At 42.2% G+C, this 25592-nt stretch overlaps 1 protein-coding gene across 3 annotated transcripts in view; it reads left to right on the top strand.

Moving 5' to 3' along the window:
* Positions 1–25592, top strand: part of DIAPH2 (diaphanous related formin 2) — a 2453123-nt gene that overhangs the window by 1123247 nt on the left and 1304284 nt on the right. The window lies entirely within an intron of this gene.

Here is a 25592-nt window from a genome sequence, read left to right as displayed (position 1 = left end):
GCAGTCACTGTGTACATACATTACATTACTGATCCTGAGTTACCTCCTGTATTATACTACAGAGCTGCACTCACTATTCTGCTGGTGCAGTCACTGTGTACATACATTACATTACTGATCCTGAGTTACCTCCTGTATTATACTCCAGAGCTGCACTCACTATTCTGCTGGTGCAGTCACTGTGTACATACATTACATTACTGATCCTGAGTTACATCCTGTATTATACTCCAGAGCTGCACTCACTATTCTGCTGGTGCAGTCACTGTGTACATACATTACATTACTGATCCTGAGTTACATCCTGTATTATACTCCAGAGCTGCACTCACTATTCTGCTGGTGCAGTCACTGTGTACATACATTATATTACTGATCCTAAGTTACATCCTGTATTATACTCCAGAGCTGCACTCACTATTCTGCTGGTGCAGTCACTGTGTACATACATTACACTACTGATCCTGAGTTACATCCTGTATTATACTCCAGAGCTGCACTCACTATTCTGCTGGTGCAGTCACTGTATACATACATTACATTACTGATCCTGAGTTACATCCTGTATTATACTCCAGAGCAGCACTCACTATTCTGCTGGTGCAGTCATTGTGTACATACATTACATTACTGATCCTGAGTTACATCCTGTATTATACCCCAGAGCTGCACTCACTATTCTGCTGGTGCAGTCACTGTGTAAATACATTACATTACTGATCCTGGGTTACCTCCTGTATTATTCTCCAGAGCTGCACTCACTATTCTGCTGGTGCAGTCACTGTGTACATACATTACATTACTGATCCAGAGTTACCTCCTGTATTATACTCCAGAGCTGCACTCACTATTCTGCTGGTGCAGTCACTGTGTACATACATTACATTACTGATCATGAGTTACCTCCTATATTATACTCCAGAGCTGCACTCACTATTCTGCTGGTGCAGTCACTGTGTACATACATTACATTACTGATCCTGAGTTACCTCCTGTATTATACTCCAGAGCTGCACTCACTATTGTGCTGGTGCAGTCACTGTGCACATACATTACATTACTGATCCTGAGTTACATCCTGTATTATACTCCAGAGCTGCACTCACTATTCTGCTGGTGCAGTCACTGTGCACATACATTACGTTACTGATCCTGAGTTACATCCTGTATTATACCCCAGAGCTGCACTAACTATTCTGCTGGTGCAGTCACTGTGTACATACATTACATTACTGATCCTGAGTTACCTCCTGTATTATACTCCAGAGCTGCACTCACTATTCTGCTGGTGCAGTCACTGTGTACATACATTACATTACAGATCCTGAGTTACATCCTGTATTATACTGCAGAGCTGCACTCACTATTCTGCTGGTGCAGTCACTGTGTACATACATTACATTACTGATCCTGAGTTACATCCTGTATTATACTCCAGAGCTGCACTCACTATTCTGCTGGTGCAGTCACTGTGTACATACATTACATTACTGATCCTGAGTTACATCCTGTATTATACCCCAGAGCTGCACTCACTATTCTGCTGGTGCAGACACTGTGTACATACATTACATTACTGATCCTGAGTTACATCCTGTATTATACTCCAGAGCTGCACTCACTATTCTGCTGGTGCAGTCACTGTGTACATACATTACATTACTGATCCTGAGTTACCTCCTGTATTATACTCCAGAGCTGCACTCACTATTCTGCTGGTGCAGTCACTGTGTACATACATTACATTACTGATCCTGAGTTACATCCTGTATTATACTTCAGAGCTGCACTCACTATTCTGCTGGTGCAGTCACTGTGTACATACATTACATTACAGATCCTGAGTTACATCCTGTATTATACTGCAGAGCTGCACTCACTATTCTGCTGGTGCAGTCACTGTGTACATACATTACATTACTGATCCTGAGTTACATCCTGTATTATACCCCAGAGCTGCACTCACTATTCTGCTGGTGCAGTCACTGTGTACATACATTACATTACTGATCCTGAGTTACATCCTGTATTATACTCCAGAGCTGCACTCACTATTCTGCTGGTGCAGTCACTGTGTACATACATTACATTACTGATCCTGAGTTACATCCTGTATTATACCCCAGAGCTGCACTCACTATTCTGCTGGTGCAGACACTGTGTACATACATTACATTACTGATCCTGAGTTACATCCTGTATTATACTCCAGAGCTGCACTCACTATTCTGCTGGTGCAGTCACTGTGTACATACATTACATTACTGATCCTGAGTTACCTCCTGTATTATACTCCAGAGCTGCACTCACTATTCTGCTGGTGCAGTCACTGTGTACATACATTACATTACTGATCCTGAGTTACATCCTGTATTATACTTCAGAGCTGCACTCACTATTCTGCTGGTGCAGTCACTGTGTACATACATTACAGTACTGATCCTGAGTTACATCCTGTATTATACCCCAGAGCTGCACTCACTTTTCTGCTGGTGCAGTCACTGTGTACATACATTACATTACTGATCCTGAGTTACATCCTGTATTATACTCCAGAGCTGCACTCACTATTCTGCTGGTGCAGTCACTGTGTACATACATTACAGTACTGATCCTGAGTTACATCCTGTATTATACCCCAGAGCTGCACTCACTATTCTGCTGGTGCAGTCACTGTGTACATACATTACAGTACTGATCCTGAGTTACATCCTGTATTATACCCCAGAGCTGCACTCACTATTCTGCTGGTGCAGTCATTGTGTACATACATTACAGTACTGATCCTGAGTTACATCCTGTATTATACCCCAGAGCTGCACTCACTATTCTGCTGGTGCAGTCACTGTGTACATACATTACAGTACTGATCCTGAGTTACATCCTGTATTATACTCCAGAGCTGCACTCACTATTCTGCTGGTGCAGTCACTGTGTACATACATTACATTACTGATCCTGAGTTACATCCTGTATTATACTCCAGAGCTGCACTCACTATTCTGCTGGTGCAGTCACTGTGCACATACATTACATTACTGATCCTGAGTTACATCCTGTATTATACTTCAGAGCTGCACTCACTATTCTGCTGGTGCAGTCACTGTGTACATACATTACAGTACTGATCCTGAGTTACATCCTGTATTATACCCCAGAGCTGCACTCACTATTCTGCTGGTGCAGTCACTGTGTACATACATTACATTACTGATCCTGAATTATATCCTGTATTATACTCCAGAGCTGCACTCACTGTTCTGCTGGTGCAGTCACTGTGTACATACATTACATTACTGATGCTGAGTTACATCCTGTATTATACCCCAGAGCTGCACTCACTATTCTGCTGGTACAGTCACTGTGTATATACATTACATTACTGATCCTGAGTTACCTCCTGTATTATACGCCAGAGCTGCACTCACTATTCTGCTGGTGTAGTCACTGTGTACATACATTACATTACTGATTCTGAGTTACATCCTGTATTATACTCCAGAGCTGCACTCACTATTCTGCTGTTGCAGTCACTGTGTACATACATTACATTACAGATCCTGAGTTACATCCTGTATTATACTGCAGAGCTGCACTCACTATTCTGCTGGTGCAGTCACTGTGTACATACATTACATTACTGATCCTGAGTTACATCCTGCATTATACTCCAGAGCTGCACTCACTATTCTGCTGGTGCAGTCACTGTGTACATACATTACATTACTGATCCTGAGTTACATCCTGCATTATACTCCAGAGCTGCACTCACTATTCTGCTGGTGCAGTCACTGTGTACATACATTACATTACTGATCCTGAGTTACCTCCTGTATTATACTCCAGAGCTGCACTCACTATTCTGCTGGTGCAGTCACTGTGTACATTACATTACTGATCCTGAGTTACATCCTGTATTATACCCCTGAGCTGCACTCACTATTCTGCTGGTGCAGTCACTGTGTACATACATTACATTACTGATCCTGAGTTACATCCTGTATTATACTCCAGAGCTGCACTCACTATTCTGCTGGTGCAGTCACTGTGTACATACATTACATTACTGATCCTGAGTTACATCCTGCATTATACTCCAGAGCTGCACTCACTATTCTGCTGGTGCAGTCACTGTGTACATACATTACATTACTGATCCTGAGTTACATCCTGTATTATACTCCAGAGCTGCACTCACTATTCTGCTGGTGCAGTCACTGTGTACATACATTACATTACTGATCCTGAGTTACCTCCTGTATTATACTCCAGAGCTGCACTCACTACTCTGCTGGTGCAGTCACTGTGTACATACATTACATTACTGATGCTGAGTTACATCCTGTATTATACTCCAGAGCTGCACTCACTATTCTGCTGGTGCAGTCACTGTGTACATACATTACATTACTGATCCTGAGTTACATCCTGTATTATACCCCAGAGCTGCACTCACTATTCTGCTGGTGCAGTCACTGTGTACATACATTACATTACTGATCCTAAGTTACCTCCTGTATTATACTTCAGAGCTGCACTCACTATTCTGCTGGTGCAGTCACTGTGTACATACATTACATTACTGATCCTGAGTTACCTCCTGTATTATACTCCAGAGCTGCACTCACTATTCTGCTGGTGCAGTCACTGTGTACATACATTACATTACTGATCCTGAGTTACATCCTGTATTATACCCCAGAGCTGCACTCACTATTCTGCTGGTGCAGTCACTGTGTACATACATTACATTACTGATCCTGAATTATATCCTGTATTATACTCCAGAGCTGCACTCACTGTTCTGCTGGTGCAGTCACTGTGTACATACATTACATTACTGATCCTGAGTTATATCCTGTATTATACTCCAGAGCTGCACTCACTATTCTGCTGGTGCAGTCACTGTGTACATACATTACATTACTGATCCTGAGTTATATCCTGTATTATACTCCAGAGCTGCACTCACTATTCTGCTGGTGCAGTCACTGTGTACATACATTACATTACTGATCCTGAGTTACATCCTGTATTATACCCCAGAGCTGCACTCACTATTCTGCTGGTGCAGTCACTGTGTACATACATTACATTACTGATCCTGAGTTATATCCTGTATTATACTCCAGAGCTGCACTCACTATTCTGCTGGTGCAGTCACTGTGTACATACATTACATTACTGATCCTGAGTTACATCCTGTATTATACTCCAGAGCTGCACTCACTATTCTGCTGGTGCAGTCACAGTGTACATACATTACATTACTGATCCTGAGTTACCTCCTGTATTATACTCCAGAGCTGCACTCACTATTCTGCTGGTGCAGTCACTGTGTACATACATTACATTACTGATCCTGAGTTACATCCTGTATTATACCCCAGAGCTGCACTCACTATTCTGCTGGTGCAGTCACTGTGTACATACATTACATTACTGATCCTGAGTTACCTCCTGTATTATACTCCAGAGCTGCACTCACTATTCTGCTGGTGCAGTCACTGTGTACATACATTACATTACTGATCCTGAGTTACATCCTGTATGATACTCCAGAGCTGCACTCACTATTCTGCTGGTGCAGTCACTGTGTACATACATTACATTACTGATCCTGAGTTACATCCTGTATTATACCCCAGAGCTGCACTCACTATTCTGCTGGTGCAGTCACTGTGTACTTACATTACATTACTGATCCTGAGTTAGCTCCTGTATTATACTCCAGAGCTGCACTCACTATTCTGCTGGTGCAGTCACTGTGTACATACATTACATTACTGATCCTGAGTTACATCCTGTATTATACTCCAGAGCTGCACTCACTATTCTGCTGGTGCAGTCACTGTGTACATACATTACATTACTGATCCTGAGTTACATCCTGTATTATACTCCAGAGCTGCACTCACTATTCTGCTGGTGCAGTCACTGTGTACATACATTACATTACTGATCCTGAGTTACATCCTGTATTATACCCCAGAGCTGCACTCACTATTCTGCTGGTGCAGACACTGTGTACATACATTACATTACTGATCCTGAGTTACATCCTGTATTATACTCCAGAGCTGCACTCACTATTCTGCTGGTGCAGTCACTGTGCACATACATACATTACTGATCCTGAGTTACCTCCTGTATTATACTCCAGAGCTGCACTCACTATTCTGCTGGAGCAGTCACTGTGTACATACATTACATTACTGATCCTGAGTTACATCCTGTATTATACTCCAGAGCTGCACTCACTATTCTGCTAGTGCAGTCACTGTGTACATACATTACATTACAGATCCTGAGTTACATCCTGTATTATACTGCAGAGCTGCACTCACTATTCTGCTGGTGCAGTCACAGTGTACATACATTACATTACTGATCCTGAGTTACCTCCTGTATTATACTCCAGAGCTGCACTCACTATTCTGCTGGTGCAGTCACAGTGTACATACATTACATTACTGATCCTGAGTTACCTCCTGTATTATACTCCAGAGCTGCACTCACTATTCTGCTGGTGCAGTCACTGTGTACATACATTACATTACTGATCCTGAGTTACATCCTGTATTATACTCCAGAGCTGCACTGACTATTCTGCTGGTGCAGTCACTGTGTACATACATTACATTACTGATCCTGAGTTACATCCTGTATTATACTCCAGAGCTGCACTCACTATTCTGCTGGTGCAGTCACTGTGTACATACATTACAGTACTGATCCTGAGTTACATCCTGTATTATACTCCAGAGCTGCGCTCACTATTCTGCTGGTGCAGTCACTGTGTACATACATTACATTACTGATCCTGAGTTACCTCCTGTATTATACTCCAGAGCTGCACTCACTATTCTACTGGTGCAGTCACTGTGTACATACATTAAATTACTGATCCTGAGTTACATCCTGTATTATACCCCAGAGCTGCACTCACTATTCTGCTGGTGGAGTCACTGTGTACATACATTACATTACTGATCCTGAGTTACATCCTGTATTATGCTCCAGAGCTGCACTCACTATTCTACTGGTGCAGTCACTGTGTACATACATTACATTACTGATCCTGAGTTACCTCCTGTATTATACTCCAGAGCTGCACTCACTATTCTCCTGGTGCAGTCACTGTGTACATACATTATATTACTGATCCTGAGTTACATCCTGTATTATACCCCAGAGCTGCACTCACTATTCTGCTGGTGCAGTCACTGTGTACATACATTACATTACTGATCCTGAGTTACATCTTGTATTATACTTCAGAGCTGCACTCACTATTCTCCTGGTGCAGTCACTGTGTACATACATTATATTACTGATCCTGAGTTACATCCTGTATTATACCCCAGAGCTGCACTCACTATTCTGCTGGTGCAGTCACTGTGTACATACATTACATTACTGATCCTGAGTTACATCTTGTATTATACTTCAGAGCTGCACTCACTATTCTACTGGTGCAGTCACTGTGTACATACATTAAATTACTGATCCTAAGTTACATCCTGTATTATACCCCAGAGCTGCACTCACTATTCTGCTGGTGCAGTCACTGTGTACATATATTACATTAATGATCCTGAGTTACATCCTGTATTATACCCCAGAGCTGCACTCACTATTCTACTGGTGCAGTCACTGTGTACATACATTACATTACTGATCCTGAGTTACCTCCTGTATTATACTACAGAGCTGCACTCACTATTCTGCTGGTGCAGTCACTGTGTATATACATTACATTACTGATCCTGAGTTACATCCTGTATTATACTCCAGAGCTGCACTCACTATTCTGCTGGTGCAGTCACTGTGTACATACATTACATTACTGATCCTGAGTTACATCCTGTATTATACCCCAGAGCTGCACTCACTATTCTGCTGGTGCAGACACTGTGTACATACATTACATTACTGATCCTGAGTTACATCCTGTATTATACTCCAGAGCTGCACTCACTATTCTGCTGATGCAGTCACTGTGCACATACATACATTACTGATCCTGAGTTACCTCCTGTATTATACTCCAGAGCTGCACTCACTATTCTGCTGGAGCAGTCACTGTGTACATACATTACATTACTGATCCTGAGTTACATCCTGTATTATACTCCAGAGCTGCACTCACTATTCTGCTAGTGCAGTCACTGTGTACATACATTACATTACAGATCCTGAGTTACATCCTGTATTATACTGCAGAGCTGCACTCACTATTCTGCTGGTGCAGTCACAGTGTACATACATTACATTACTGATCCTGAGTTACCTCCTGTATTATACTCCAGAGCTGCACTCACTATTCTGCTGGTGCAGTCACTGTGTACATACATTATATTACTGATCCTGAGTTACCTCCTGTATTATACTCCAGAGCTGCACTCACTATTCTACTGGTGCAGTCACTGTGTACATACATTAAATTACTGATCCTGAGTTACATCCTGTATTATACCCCAGAGCTGCACTCACTATTCTGCTGGTGGAGTCACTGTGTACATACATTACATTACTGATCCTGAGTTTCATCCTGTATTATGCTCCAGAGCTGCACTCACTATTCTACTGGTGCAGTCACTGTGTACATACATTACATTACTGATCCTGAGTTACCTCCTGTATTATACTCCAGAGCTGCACTCACTATTCTCCTGGTGCAGTCACTGTGTACATACATTATATTACTGATCCTGAGTTACATCCTGTATTATACCCCAGAGCTGCACTCACTATTCTGCTGGTGCAGTCACTGTGTACATACATTACATTACTGATCCTGAGTTACATCTTGTATTATACTTCAGAGCTGCACTCACTATTCTCCTGGTGCAGTCACTGTGTACATACATTATATTACTGATCCTGAGTTACATCCTGTATTATACCCCAGAGCTGCACTCACTATTCTGCTGGTGCAGTCACTGTGTACATACATTACATTACTGATCCTGAGTTACATATTGTATTATACTTCAGAGCTGCACTCACTATTCTACTGGTGCAGTCACTGTGTACATACATTAAATTACTGATCCTAAGTTACATCCTGTATTATACCCCAGAGCTGCACTCACTATTCTGCTGGTGCAGTCACTGTGTACATATATTACATTACTGATCCTGAGTTACATCCTGTATTATACCCCAGAGCTGCACTCACTATTCTACTGGTGCAGTCACTGTGTACATACATTACATTACTGATCCTGAGTTACCTCCTGTATTATACTACAGAGCTGCACTCACTATTCTGCTGGTGCAGTCACTGTGTACCTACATTACATTACTGATCCTGAGTTACATCCTGTATTATACTCCAGAGCTGCACTCACTACTCTGCTGGTGCAGTCACTGTGTACATACATTACATTACTGATCCTGAGTTACATCCTGTATTATACTCCAGAGCTGCACTCACTATTCTGCTGGTGCAGTCACTGTGTACATACATTACATTACTGATCCTGAGTTACCTCCTGTATTATACTCCAGAGCTGCACTCACTATTCTCCTGGTGCAGTCACTGTGTACATACATTATATTACTGATCCTGAGTTACATCCTGTATTATACCCCAGAGCTGCACTCACTATTCTGCTGGTGCAGTCACTGTGTACATACATTACATTACTGATCCTGAGTTACCTCCTGTATTATACTCCAGAGCTGCACTCACTATTCTGCTGGTGCAGTCACTGTGTACATACATTACATTACTGATCCTGAGTTACATCCTGTATTATACTCCAGAGCTGCAGTCACTATTCTGCTGGTGCAGTCACTGTGTACATACATTACATTATTGATCCTGAGTTACCTCCTGTATTATACTCCAGAGCTGCACTCACTATTCTGCTGGTGCAGTCACTGTGTACATACATTACATTACTGATCCTGAGTTACATCTTGTATTATACTTCAGAGCTGCACTCACTATTCTGCTGGTGCAGTCACTGTGTACATACATTACATTACTGATCCTGAGTTACCTCCTGTATTATACTCCAGAGCTGCACTCACTGCGTACATACATTACATTACTGATCCTGAGTTACATCCTGTATTATACCCCAGAGCTGCACTCACTATTCTACTGGTGCAGTCACTGTGTACATACATTACATTACTGATCCTGAGTTACCTCCTGTATTATACTACAGAGCTGCACTCACTATTCTGCTGGTGCAGTCACTGTGTACCTACATTACATTACTGATCCTGAGTTACATCCTGTATTATACTCCAGAGCTGCACTCACTACTCTGCTGGTGCAGTCACTGTGTACATACATTACATTACTGATCCTGAGTTACATCCTGTATTATACTCCAGAGCTGCACTCACTATTCTGCTGGTGCAGTCACTGTGTACATACATTACATTACTGATCCTGAGTTACCTCCTGTATTATACTCCAGAGCTGCACTCACTATTCTCCTGGTGCAGTCACTGTGTACATACATTATATTACTGATCCTGAGTTACATCCTGTATTATACCCCAGAGCTGCACTCACTATTCTGCTGGTGCAGTCACTGTGTACATACATTACATTACTGATCCTGAGTTACCTCCTGTATTATACTCCAGAGCTGCACTCACTATTCTGCTGGTGCAGTCACTGTGTACATACATTACATTACTGATCCTGAGTTACATCCTGTATTATACTCCAGAGCTGCAGTCACTATTCTGCTGGTGCAGTCACTGTGTACATACATTACATTATTGATCCTGAGTTACCTCCTGTATTATACTCCAGAGCTGCACTCACTATTCTGCTGGTGCAGTCACTGTGTACATACATTACATTACTGATCCTGAGTTACATCTTGTATTATACTTCAGAGCTGCACTCACTATTCTGCTGGTGCAGTCACTGTGTACATACATTACATTACTGATCCTGAGTTACCTCCTGTATTATACTCCAGAGCTGCACTCACTGCGTACATACATTACATTACTGATCCTGAGTTACATCCTGTATTATACTCCAGAGCTGCACTCACTATTCTGCTGGTGCAATCACTGTGTACATACATTACATTACTGATCCTGAGTTACCTCCTGTATTATACTCCAGAGCTGCACTCACTATTCTACTGGTGCAGTCACTGTGTACATACATTACATTACTGATCCTGAGTTACATCCTGTATTATCCTCCAGAGCTGCACTCACTATTCTGCTGGTGCAGTCACTGTGTATATACATTACATTACTGATCCTGAGTTACATCCTGTATTATCCTCCAGAGCTGCACTCACTATTCTGCTGGTGCAGTCACTGTGTATATACATTACATTACTGATCCTGAGTTACATCCTGTATTATACTCCAGAGCTGCACTCACTATTCTGCTGGTACAGTCACTGTGTACATACATTACATTACTGATCCTGAGTTACATCCTGTATTATACTTCAGAGCTGCACTCACTATTCTGCTGGTGCAGTCACTGTGTACATACATTACATTACTGATCCTGAGTTACATCCTGTATTATACTTCAGAGCTGCACTCACTATTCTGCTGGTGCAGTCACTGTGTACATACATTACATTACTGATCCTGAATTATATCCTGTATTATACTCCAGAGCTGCACTCACTGTTCTGCTGGTGCAGTCACTGTGTACATACATTACATTACTGATGCTGAGTTACATCCTGTATTATACCCCAGAGCTGCACTCACTATTCTGCTGGTACAGTCACTGTGTACATACATTACATTACTGATTCTGAGTTACATCCTGTATTATACTCCAGAGCTGCACTCACTATTCTGCTGTTGCAGTCACTGTGTACATACATTACATTACAGATCCTGAGTTACATCCTGTATTATACTGCAGAGCTGCACTCACTATTCTGCTGGTGCAGTCACTGTGTACATACATTACATTACTGATCCTGAGTTACATCCTGCATTATACTCCAGAGCTGCACTCACTATTCTTCTGGTGCAGTCACTGTGTACATACATTACATTACTGATCCTGAGTTACCTCCTGTATTATACTCCAGAGCTGCACTCACTACTCTGCTGGTGCAGTCACTGTGTACATACATTACATTACTGATGCTGAGTTACATCCTGTATTATACTCCAGAGCTGCACTCACTATTCTGCTGGTGCAGTCACTGTGTACATACATTACATTACTGATCCTGAGTTACATCCTGTATTATACCCCAGAGCTGCACTCACTATTCTGCTGGTGCAGTCACTGTGTACATACATTACATTACTGATCCTGAGTTACCTCCTGTATTATACTCCAGAGCTGCACTCACTATTCTGCTGGTGCAGTCACTGTGTACATACATTACATTACTGATCCTGAGTTACATCCTGTATTATACCCCAGAGCTGCACTCACTATTCTGCTGGTGCAGTCACTGTGTACATACATTACATTACTGATCCTGAATTATATCCTGTATTATACTCCAGAGCTGCACTCACTGTTCTGCTGGTGCAGTCACTGTGTACATACATTACATTACTGATCCTGAGTTACATCCTGTATTATACTCCAGAGCTGCACTCACTATTCTGCTGGTGCAGTCACAGTGTACATACATTACATTACTGATCCTGAGTTATATCCTGTATTATACTCCAGAGCTGCACTCACTATTCTGCTGGTGCAGTCACTGTGTACATACATTACATTACTGATCCTGAGTTACATCCTGTATTATACTCCAGAGCTGCACTCACTATTCTGCTGGTGCAGTCACTGTGTACATACATTACATTACTGATCCTGAGTTACATCCTGTATTATACTCCAGAGCTGCACTCACTATTCTGCTGGTGCAGTCACTGTGTACATACATTACATTACTGATCCTGAGTTACCTCCTGTATTATACCCCAGAGCTGCACTCACTATTCTGCTGGTGCAGTCACTGTGTACATACATTACATTACTGATCCTGAGTTACATCCTGTATTATACTCCAGAGCTGCACTCACTATTCTGCTGGTGCAGTCACTGTGTACATACATTACATTACTGATCCTGAGTTACATCCTGTATTATACTCCAGAGCTGCACTCACTGTTCTGCTGGTGCAGTCACTGTGTACATACATTACATTACTGATCCTGAGTTACATCCTGTATTATACTCCAGAGCTGCACTCACTATTCTGCTGGTGCAGTCACAGTGTACATACATTACATTACTGATCCTGAGTTATATCCTGTATTATACTCCAGAGCTGCACTCACTATTCTGCTGGTGCAGTCACTGTGTACATACATTACATTACTGATCCTGAGTTACATCCTGTATTATACTCCAGAGCTGCACTCACTATTCTGCTGGTGCAGTCACTGTGTACATACATTACATTACTGATCCTGAGTTACCTCCTGTATTATACCCCAGAGCTGCACTCACTATTCTGCTGGTGCAGTCACTGTGTACATACATTACATTACTGATCCTGAGTTACCTCCTGTATTATACTCCAGAGCTGCACTCACTATTCTGCTGGTGCAGTCACTGTGTACATACATTACATTACTGATCCTGAGTTACATCCTGTATGATACTCCAGAGCTGCACTCACTATTCTGCTGGTGCAGTCACTGTGTACATACATTACATTACTGATCCTGAGTTACATCCTGTATTATACCCCAGAGCTGCACTCACTATTCTGCTGGTGCAGTCACTGTGTACTTACATTACATTACTGATCCTGAGTTACCTCCTGTATTATACTCCAGAGCTGCACTCACTATTCTGCTGGTGCAGTCACTGTGTACATACATTACATTACTGATCCTGAGTTACATCCTGTATTATACTCCAGAGCTGCACTCACTATTCTGCTGGTGCAGTCACTGTGTACATACATTACATTACTGATCCTGAGTTACATCCTGTATTATACTCCAGAGCTGCACTCACTATTCTGCTGGTGCAGTCACTGTGTACATACATTACATTACTGATCCTGAGTTACATCCTGTATTTTAGTCCAGAGCTGCACTCACTATTCTGCTGGTGCAGTCACTGTGTACATACATTACATTACTAATCCTGAGTTACATCCTGTATTATACCCCAGAGCTGCACTCACTATTCTGCTGGTGCAGACACTGTGTACATACATTACATTACTGATCCTGAGTTACATCCTGTATTATACTCCAGAGCTGCACTCACTATTCTGCTGGTGCAGTCACTGTGCACATACATACATTACTGATCCTGAGTTACCTCCTGTATTATACTCCAGAGCTGCACTCACTATTCTGCTGGAGCAGTCACTGTGTACATACATTACATTACTGATCCTGAGTTACATCCTGTATTATACTCCAGAGCTGCACTCACTATTCTGCTAGTGCAGTCACTGTGTACATACATTACATTACAGATCCTGAGTTACATCCTGTATTATACTGCAGAGCTGCACTCACTATTCTGCTGGTGCAGTCACAGTGTATATACATTACATTACTGATCCTGAGTTACCTCCTGTATTATACTCCAGAGCTGCACTCACTATTCTGCTGGTGCAGTCACTGTGTACATACATTACATTACTGATCCTGAGTTACATCCTGTATTATACTCCAGAGCTGCACTCACTATTCTGCTGGTGCAGTCACTGTGTACATACATTACAGTACTGATCCTGAGTTACATCCTGTATTATACTCCAGAGGTGCACTCACTATTCTGCTGGTACAGTCACTGTGTACATACATTACATTACTGATCCTGAGTTAACTCCTGTATTATACTCCAGAGCTGCACTCACTATTCTACTGGTGCAGTCACTGTGTACATACATTAAATTACTGATCCTGAGTTACATCCTGTATTATACCCCAGAGCTGCACTCACTATTCTGCTGGTGGAGTCACTGTGTACATACATTACATTACTGATCCTGAGTTACATCCTGTATTATGCTCCAGAGCTGCACTCACTATTCTACTGGTGCAGTCACTGTGTACATACATTACATTACTGATCCTGAGTTACCTCCTGTATTATACTCCAGAGCTGCACTCACTATTCTCCTGGTGCAGTCACTGTGTACATACATTATATTACTGATCCTGAGTTACATCCTGTATTATACCCCAGAGCTGCACTCACTATTCTGCTGGTGCAGTCACTGTGTACATATATTACATTACTGATCCTGAGTTACATCCTGTATTATACCCCAGAGCTGCACTCACTATTCTACTGGTGCAGTCACTGTGTACATACATTACATTACTGATCCTGAGTTACCTCCTGTATTATACTACAGAGCTGCACTCACTATTCTGCTGGTGCAGTCACTGTGTACATACATTACATTACTGATCCTGAGTTACCTCCTGTATTATACTCCAGAGCTGCACTCACTATTCTCCTGGTGCAGTCACTGTGTACATACATTATATTACTGATCCTGAGTTACATCCTGTATTATACCCCAGAGCTGCACTCACTATTCTGCTGGTGCAGTCACTGTGTACATACATTACATTACTGATCCTGAGTTACCTCCTGTATTATACTCCAGAGCTGCGCTCACTATTCTGCTGGTGCAGTCACTGTGTACATACATTACATTACTGATCCTGAGTTACATCCTGTATTATACTCCAGAGCTGCAGTCACTATTCTGCTGGTGCAGTTACTGTGTACATACATTACATTACTGATCCTGAGTTACCTCCTGTATTATATTCCAGAGCTGCACTCACTATTCTGCTGGTGCAGTCACTGTGTACATACATTACATTACTGATCCTGAGTTACATCTTGTATTATACTTCAGAGCTGCACTCACTATTCTGCTGGTGCAGTCACTGTGTACATACATTACATTACTGATCCTGAGTTACCTCCTGTATTATACTCCAGAGCTGCACTCACTGCGTACATACATTACATTACTGATCCTGAGTTACATCCTGTATTATACTCCAGAGCTGCACTCACTATTCTGCTGGTGCAATCACTGTGTACATACATTACATTACTGATCCTGAGTTACCTCCTGTATTATACTCCAGAGCTGCACTCACTATTCTGCTGGTGCAGTCACTGTGTACTTACATTACATTACTGATCCTGAGTTACCTCCTGTATTATACTCCAGAGCTGCACTCACTATTCTGCTGGTGCAGTCACTGTGTACATACATTACATTACTGATCCTGAGTTACATCCTGTATTATACCCCAGAGCTGCACTCACTATTCTGCTGGTGCAGTCACTGTGTACATACATTACATTACTGATCCTGAGTTACATCCTGTATTATACTCCAGAGCTGCACTCACTATTCTGCTGGTGCAGTCACTGTGTACATACATTACATTACTGATCCTGAGTTACATCCTGTATTATACTCCAGAGCTGCACTCACTATTCTGCTGGAGCAGTCACTGTGTACATACATTACATTACTGATCCTGAGTTACATCCTGTATTATACTCCAGAGCTGCACTCACTATTCTGCTAGTGCAGTCACTGTGTACATACATTACATTACAGATCCTGAGTTACATCCTGTATTATACTGCAGAGCTGCACTCACTATTCTGCTGGTGCAGTCACAGTGTACATACATTACATTACTGATCCTGAGTTACCTCCTGTATTATACTCCAGAGCTGCACTCACTATTCTGCTGGTGCAGTCACTGTGTACATACATTACATTACTGATCCTGAGTTACCTCCTGTATTATACTCCAGAGCTGCACTCACTATTCTGCTGGTGCAGTCACTGTGCACATACATTAAATTACTGATCCTGAGTTACATCCTGTATTATACTCCAGAGCTGCACTCACTATTCTGCTGGTGCAGTCACTGTGTACATACATTACAGTACTGATCCTGAGTTACATCCTGTATTATACTCCAGAGCTGCACTCACTATTCTACTGGTGCAGTCACTGTGTACATACATTAAATTACTGATCCTGAGTTACATCCTGTATTATACCCCAGAGCTGCACTCACTATTCTGCTGGTGGAGTCACTGTGTACATACATTACATTACTGATCCTGAGTCACATCCTGTATTATGCTCCAGAGCTGCACTCACTATTCTACTGGTGCAGTCACTGTGTACATACATTACATTACTGATCCTGAGTTACCTCCTGTATTATACTCCAGAGCTGCACTCACTATTCTCCTGGTGCAGTCACTGTGTACATACATTATATTACTGATCCTGAGTTACATCCTGTATTATACCCCAGAGCTGCACTCACTATTCTGCTGGTGCAGTCACTGTGTACATACATTACATTACTGATCCTGAGTTACATCTTGTATTATACTTCAGAGCTGCACTCACTATTCTCCTGGTGCAGTCACTGTGTACATACATTATATTACTGATCCTGAGTTACATCCTGTATTATACCCCAGAGCTGCACTCACTATTCTGCTGGTGCAGTCACTGTGTACATACATTACATTACTGATCCTGAGTTACATCTTGTATTATACTTCAGAGCTGCACTCACTATTCTACTGGTGCAGTCACTGTGTACATACATTAAATTACTGATCCTAAGTTACATCCTGTATTATACCCCAGAGCTGCACTCACTATTCTGCTGGTGCAGTCACTGTGTACATATATTACATTACTGATCCTGAGTTACATCCTGTATTATACCCCAGAGCTGCACTCACTATTCTACTGGTGCAGTCACTGTGTACATACATTACATTACTGATCCTGAGTTACCTCCTGTATTATACTCCAGAGCTGCACTCACTATTCTGCTGGTGCAGTCACTGTGTACATACATTACATTACTGATCCTGAGTTACCTCCTGTATTATACTCCAGAGCTGCACTCACTATTCTCCTGGTGCAGTCACTGTGTACATACATTATATTACTGATCCTGAGTTACATCCTGTATTATACCCCAGAGCTGCACTCACTATTCTGCTGGTGCAGTCACTGTGTACATACATTACATTACTGATCCTGAGTTACCTCCTGTATTATACTCCAGAGCTGCACTCACTATTCTGCTGGTGCAGTCACTGTGTACATACATTACATTACTGATCCTGAGTTACATCCTGTATTATACTCCAGAGCTGCAGTCACTATTCTGCTGGTGCAGTCACTGTGTACATACATTACATTACTGATCCTGAGTTACCTCCTGTATTATACTCCAGAGCTGCACTCACTATTCTGCTGGTGCAGTCACTGTGTACATACATTACATTACTGATCCTGAGTTACATCTTGTATTATACTTCAGAGCTGCACTCACTATTCTGCTGGTGCAGTCACTGTGTACATACATTACATTACTGATCCTGAGTTACCTCCTGTATTATACTCCAGAGCTGCACTCACTGCGTACATACATTACATTACTGATCCTGAGTTACATCCTGTATTATACTCCAGAGCTGCACTCACTATTCTGCTGGTGCAATCACTGTGTACATACATTACATTACTGATCCTGAGTTACCTCCTGTATTATACTCCAGAGCTGCACTCACTATTCTACTGGTGCAGTCACTGTGTACATACATTACATTACTGATCCTGAGTTACATCCTGTATTATCCTCCAGAGCTGCACTCACTATTCTGCTGGTGCAGTCACTGTGTATATACATTACATTACTGATCCTGAGTTACATCCTGTATTATCCTCCAGAGCTGCACTCACTATTCTGCTGGTGCAGTCACTGTGTATATACATTACATTACTGATCCTGAGTTACATCCTGTATTATACTCCAGAGCTGCACTCACTATTCTGCTGGTACAGTCACTGTGTACATACATTACAGTACTGATCCTGAGTTATATCCTGTATTAAACTCCAGAGCTGCACTCACTATTCTGCTGGTGCAGTCACTGTGTACATACATTAAATTACTGATCCTGAGTTACATCCTGTATTATGCTCCAGAGCTGCACTCACTATTCTGCTGGTGCAGTCACTGTGTACATATATTACTGATCCTGAGTTACATCCTGTATTATACTCCAGAGCTGCACTCATTATTCTGCTGGTGCAGTCACTGTGTACATACATTACATTACTGATCCTGAGTTACCTCCTGTATTATACTCCAGAGCTGCACTCACTATTCTGCTGGTGCAGTCACTGTGTACATACATTACATTACTGATCCTGAGTTACATCCTGTATTATACTCCAGAGCTGCACTCACTATTCTGCTGGTGCAGTCACTGTGTACATACATTACATTACTGATCCTGAGTTACCTCCTGTATTATACTCCAGAGCTGCACTCACTATTCTACTGGTGCAGTCACTGTGTACATACATTACAATACTGATCCTGAGTTACATCCTGTATTATACTCCAGAGCTGTACTCACTATTCTGCTGGTTCAGTCACTGTGTACATACATTACATTACTGATCCTGAGTTACCTCCTGTATTATACTCCAGAGCTGCACTCACTATTCTGCTGGTGCAGTCACTGTGTACATACATTACATTACTGATCCTGAGTTACATCCTGTATTGTACTCCAGAGCTGCACTCACTATTCTACTGGTGCAGTCACTGTGTACATACATTACATTACTGATCCTGAGTTACATCCTGTATTATACTCCAGAGCTGCACTCACTATTCTGCTGGTGCAGTCACTGTGTACATACATTACATTACTGATCCTGAGTTACCTCCTGTGTTATACTCCAGAGCTGCACTCACTATTCTGCGGGTGGAGTCACTGTGTACATACATTACATTACTGATCCTGAGTTACATCCTGTATTATACTCCAGAGCTGCACTCACTATTCTGCTGGTGCAGTCACTGTGTACATACATTACATTACTGATCCTGAGTTACATCCTGTATTATACTCCAGAGCTGCACTCACTATTCTGCTGGTGCAGTCACTGTGTACATACATTACATTACTGATCATGAGTTACATCCTGTATTATACCCCAGAGCTGCACTCACTATTCTGCTGGTGCAGTCACTGTGTACATACATTACATTACTGATCCTGAGTTACATCCTGTATTATACTCCAGAGCTGCACTCACTATTCTGCTGGTGCAGTCACTGTGTACATACATTACATTACTGATCCTGAGTTACATCCTGTATTATACTCCAGAGCTGCACTCACTATTCTACTGGTGCAGTCACTGTGTACATACATTACATTACTGATCCTGAGTTACCTCCTGTATTATACTCCAGAGCTGCACTCACTATTCTCCTGGTGCAGTCACTGTGTACATACATTACATTACTGATCCTGAGTTACATCTTGTATTATACTTCAGAGCTGCAGTCACTATTCTGCTGGTGCAGTCACTGTGTACATACATTACATTACTGATCCTGAGTTACATCCTGTATTATACTCCAGAGCTGCAGTCACTATTCTGCTGGTGCAGTCACTGTGTACATACATTACATTACTGATCCTGAGTTACATCCTGTATTATACTCCAGAGCTGCACTCACTATTCTGCTGGTGCAGTCACTGTGTACATACATTACATTACTGATCCTGAGTTACATCCTGTATTATCCTCCAGAGCTGCACTCACTATTCTGCTGGTGCAGTCACTGTGTACATACATTACATTACTGATCCTGAGTTACATCCTGTATTATACTCCAGAGCAGCACTCACTATTCTGCTGGTGCAGTCACTGTGTACATACATTACATTACTGATCCTGAGTTACATCCTGTATTATACTCCAGAGCTGCACTCACTATTCTGCTGGTGCAGTCACTGTGTACATACATTACATTACTGATCCTGAGTTACATCCTGTATTATACTCCAGAGCTGCACTCACTATTCTGCTGGTGCAGTCACTGTGTACATACATTACATTACTGATCCTGAGTTACCTCCTGTATTATACTCCAGAGCTGCACTCACTATTCTGCTGGTGCAGTCACTGTGTACATACATTACTGATCCTGAGTTACCTCCTGTATTATACTCCAGAGCTGCACTCACTATTCTGCTGGTGCAGTCACTGTGTACATACATTACATTACTGATCCTGAGTTACCTCCTGTATTATACTCCAGAGCTGCACTCACTATTCTGCTGGTGCAGTCACTGTGTACATACATTACTGATCCTGAGTTACCTCCTGTATTATACTCCAGAGCTGCACTCACTATTCTGCTGGTGCAGTCACTGTGTACATACATTACATTACTGATCCTGAGTTACCGCCTGTATTATACTCCAGAGCTGCACTCACTATTCTGCTGGTGCAGTCACCTGGTACATACATTACATTACTGATCCTGAGTTACCTCCTGTATTATACTCCAGAGCTGCACTCACTATTCTGCTGGTGCAGTCACTGTGTACATACATTACTGATCCTGAGTTACCTCCTGTATTATACTCCAGAGCTGCACTCACTATTCTGCTGGTGCAGTCACTGTGTACATACATTACTGATCCTGAGTTACCTCCTGCATTATACTCCTGAGCTGCACTCACTATTCTGCTGGTGCAGTCACTGTGTACATACATTACATTACTGATCCTGAGTTACCTCCTGTATTATACTCCAGAGCTGCACTCACTATTCTGCTGGTGCAGTCACTGTGTACATACATTACTGATCCTGAGTTACCTCCTGTATTATACTCCAGAGCTGCACTCACTATTCTGCTGGTGCAGTCACTGTGTACATACATTACATTACTGATCCTGAGTTACCTCCTGTATTATACTCCAGAGCTGCACTCACTATTCTGTTGGTGCAGTCACTGTGCACATACATTACATTACTGATCCTGAGTTACATCCTGTATTATACTCCAGAGCTGCACTCACTATTCTGCTGGTGCAGTCACTGTGTACATACATTACATTACTGATCCTGAGTTACATCCTGTATTATACTCCGGAGCTGCACTCACTATTCTGCTGGTACTGTCACTGTGTACATACATTACATTACTGATCCTGAGTTACCTCCTGTATTATACTCCAGAGCTGCACTCACTATTCTGCTGGTGCTGTCACTGTGTACATACATTACATTACTGATAATGAGTTACATCCTGTATTATACTCCAGAGCTGCACTCACTATTCTGCTGGTGCAGTCACTGTGTACATACATTACATTACTGATCCTGAGTTACCTCCTGTATTATCCTCCAGAGCTGCACTCACTATTCTGCTGGTGCAGTCACTGTGTACATACATTACATTACTGATCCTGAGTTACCTCCTGTATTATACTCCAGAGCTGCACTCACTATTCTGCTGGTGCAGTCACTGTGTACATACATTATATTACTGATCCTGAGTTACATCCTGTATTATACTCCAGAGCTGCACTCACTATTCTGCTGGTGCAGTCACTGTGTACATATATTACATTACTGATCCTCAGTTATATCCTGTATTATACTCCAGAGCTGCACTCACTATTCTGCTGGTGCAGTCACTGTGTACATACATTACATTACTGATCCTGAGTTACATCCTGTATTATACTCCAGAGCTGCACTCACTATTCTGCTGGTGCAGTCACTGTGTACATACATTACATTACTGATCCTGAGTTACATCCTGTATTATACTCCAGAGCTGCACTCACTATTCTGCTGGTGCAGTCACTGTGTACATACATTACATTACTGATCCTGAGTTACATCCTGTATTATACTCCAGAGCTGCACTCACTATTCTGCTGGTGCAGTCACTGTGTACATACATTACATTACTGATCCTGAGTTACATCCTGTATTATTCTCCAGAGCTGCACTCACTATTCTGCTGGAGCAGTCACTGTGTACATACATTACATTACTGATCCTGAGTTACATCCTGTATTATACTCCAGAGCTGCACTCACTATTCTGCTGGTGCAGTCACTGTGTACATACATTACATTACTGATCCTGAGTTACATCCTATATTATACTCCAGAGCTGCACTCACTATTCTGCTGGTGCAGTCACTGTGTACATACATTACATTACTGATCCTGAGTTACATCCTGTATTATACTCCAGAGCTGCACTCACTATTCTGCTGGTGCAGTCACTGTGTACATACATTACATTACTGATCCTGAGTTACATCCTGTATTATACTCCAGAGCTGCACTCACTATTCTGCTGGTGCAGTCACTGTGTACATACATTACATTACTGATCCTGAGTTACATCCTGTATTATACCCCAGAGCTGCACTCACTATTCTGCTGGAGCAGTCACTGTGTACATACATTACATTACTGATCCTGAGTTACATCCTGTATTATACTCCAGAGCTGCACTCACTATTCTGCTGGAGCAGTCACTGTGTACATACATTACATTACTGATCCTGAGTTACATCCTGTATTATACTCCAGAGCTGCACTCACTATTCTGCTGGTGCAGTCACTGTGTACATACATTACATTACTGATCCTGAGCTACCTCCTGTATTATACTCCAGAGCTGCACTCACTATTCTGCTGGTGCAGTCACTGTGTACATACATTACATTACTGATCCTGAGTTACATCCTGTATTATACTCCAGAGCTGCACTCACTATTCTGCTGGTGCAGTCACTGTGTACATACATTACATTACTGATCCTGAGTTACATCCTGTATTATACTCCAGAGCTGCACTCACTATTCTGCTGGTGCAGTCACTGTGTACATACATTACATTACTGATCCTGAGTTACATCCTGTATTATACTCCAGAGCTGCACTCACTATTCTGCTGGTGCAGTCACTGTGTACATACATAACATTACTGATCCTGAGTTACATCCTGTATTATACTCCAGAGCTGCACTCACTATTCTGCTGGTGCAGTCACTGTGTACATACATTACATTACTGATCCTGAGTTACATCCTGTATTATATTCCAGAGCTGCACTCACTATTCTGCTGGTGCAGTCACTGTGTACATACATTACATTACTGATCCTGAGTTACATCCTATATTATACTCCAGAGCTGCACTCACTATTCTGCTGGTGCAGTCACTGTGTACATACATTACATTACTGATCCTGAGTTACCTCCTGTATTATACTCCAGAGCTGCACTCACTATTCTGCTGGTGCAGTCACTGTGTACATACATTACATTACTGATCCTGAGTTACATCCTGTATTATACTCCAGAGCTGCACTCACTATTCTGCTGGTGCAGTCACTGTGTACATACATTACATTACTGATCCTGAGTTACATCCTGTATTATACTCCAGAGCTGCACTCACTATTCTGCTGGTGCAGTCACTGTGTACATACATTACATTACTGATCCTGAGTTACCTCCTGTATTATACTCCAGAGCTGCACTCACTATTCTACTGGTGCAGTCACTGTGTACATACATTACATTACTGATCCTGAGTTACATCCTGTATTATACTCCAGAGCTGCACTCACTATTCTGCTGGTGCAGTCACTGTGTACATACATTACATTACTGATCCTGAGTTACATCCGGTATTATATTCCAGAGCTGCACTCACTATTCTGCTGGTGCAGTCACTGTGTACATACATTACATTACTGATCCTGAGTTACCTCCTGTATTATACTCCAGAGCTGCACTCACTATTCTGCTGGTGCAGTCACTGTGTACATACATTACATTACTGATCCTGAGTTACATCCTGTATTATACTCCAGAGCTGCACTCACTATTCTGCTGGTGCAGTCACTGTGTACATACATTACATTACTGATCCTGAGTTACCTCCTGTATTTTACTCCAGAGCTGCACTCACTATTCTGCTGGTGCAGTCACTGTGTACATACATTACATTACTGATCCTGAGTTACATTCTGTATTATCCTCCAGAGCTGCACTCACTATTCTGCTGGTGCAGTCACTGTGTACATACATTACATTACTGATCCTGAGTTACCTCCTGTATTATCCTCCAGAGCTGCGCTCACTGTTCTGCCGGTGCAGTCGCTCATTGGTTACACATGCTTTGCTGTATTTGTAGATCTGCTTTGTGATGTTTTGATACTTTTTCTTTCTCTCTTTAACCCCGTCCTGCCCGTGTTTCTCTTCCGGTGGTCGTCCCCTCTTGCGCTGAGGTGTGGAGGTGACCATGTCTTGTAGGCCGCTGACTGTTTCTTCAGTGACCATTAATCTTTCAGACTGTAGGACGTTTATATCTGATCTAATTAGTCCCATAATTACACAATAGATCCTGGGGGGGAAATGGCGGAGATTTTAATTTGTCTTTCCCTGAATCCTGTGTAATTAGTGAACCTCAGGTCAGACTGGAGGGTGCAATCACCTGCGTGCAGAGCGTCTCCCCACATGTCCCTTTTGTAAATACCTCATGGCGGTGAGGAATATTTAGCCATTTATACGGCGGCCTCGCTGCTCCGGCTGTCAACACTGTTGCAATTAGTGTCAGCTGTAATGGGGAGAGTTGCTAATTTGGATCCTTGGGTATTAGGTGTGTGAGACTTCGCACCATATCTGCCAACTGTCCCTACATTTCTTGAAGGTGCTAGAAAAGGTGACTTTTGTCTTATTGTGCGTCTGGA

Source organism: Phyllobates terribilis, unplaced genomic scaffold, assembly GCF_046119375.1.
Source record: "Phyllobates terribilis strain yellow unplaced genomic scaffold, ASM4611937v1 Scaffold_7__3_contigs__length_470593459, whole genome shotgun sequence".
Lineage (NCBI taxonomy): Eukaryota > Metazoa > Chordata > Amphibia > Anura > Dendrobatidae > Phyllobates > Phyllobates terribilis.
The sequence above is the reverse complement of the archived record's forward strand: the minus strand, read 5'-3'. Positions and strand labels throughout refer to the sequence as shown.